The sequence below is a fragment of the Gekko japonicus genome, unplaced genomic scaffold (genome assembly GCF_001447785.1).
Source record: "Gekko japonicus isolate JY-2015 unplaced genomic scaffold, Gekko_japonicus_V1.1 scaffold2262, whole genome shotgun sequence".
In the NCBI taxonomy this organism is placed as follows: Eukaryota; Metazoa; Chordata; class Lepidosauria; order Squamata; family Gekkonidae; genus Gekko; species Gekko japonicus.
Window position 1 is genome coordinate 69277 of NW_015170958.1, and position 405 is coordinate 69681.

The window sequence follows — 405 nt, forward strand, 5'->3', positions numbered from 1 at the left end:
GGCGCTCGAGGAGGCGGCCAGCGGCGCGGGGGAGGGCAGGGGGAGCCGGCGCGGCTGTGGCTGCGGAGGAGGGGGGCCGGGCCCCGACGGCAAGGGCTTCCTGCCGCCCCAGCCTGGGGGCCACCCGACGGCTCTCCCCGCACGCACGCACGCACGCACGCGGCCTGAAAGCCGGAAGAGGCTCTGGGCATGTGCAGAGTGCGGCGGAGCGGGCCGGGAGGAAGAAACCAAAGGAGGAAGAGCCGGTAGGGTTGCCAACCTTCCAGGCGGCACCTGGAGATCTCCCGCTATCGCAGGGAACGTCCAGACTGCCAAGATTTGCTCCCCTGGAGAAAATGGCAGCTTTGGAGGGTAGACTCTCTGTGGCACTGCGCCCTTCCCCAAACCCCGCCCTCCCCAGGCCCC